We start from the raw sequence: 277 nt of genomic DNA on the forward strand, positions 1-277 counted from the left end.
TATCCTAGCCGTTTGGCCCTGTCCGTGGGGTATCATTCGGATGGCCCATGTCTTCCTTGGGACCCTACTGACTCCCTCTTTTCTCTTCGCCTCCAGTATTACTTGTGCAATGATTGTGTGTCTAGGCGGTCAGTCTGTTATATCTGGAGTTATTTCTCCTGGTCTTATCCGGGTCCGTCGCTTGTGGAATTAATTGTATGCTCTCTCAATTCTCTCTTTCTCTCTTGTCGTTTCTTTTCCTCTCTTCTCTCCCGGAGGACTGAGCTCCTAGGACCAT

The sequence above is a fragment of the Salvelinus sp. IW2-2015 genome, linkage group LG16, assembly GCF_002910315.2.
Source record: "Salvelinus sp. IW2-2015 linkage group LG16, ASM291031v2, whole genome shotgun sequence".
NCBI lineage: Eukaryota > Metazoa > Chordata > Actinopteri > Salmoniformes > Salmonidae > Salvelinus > Salvelinus sp. IW2-2015.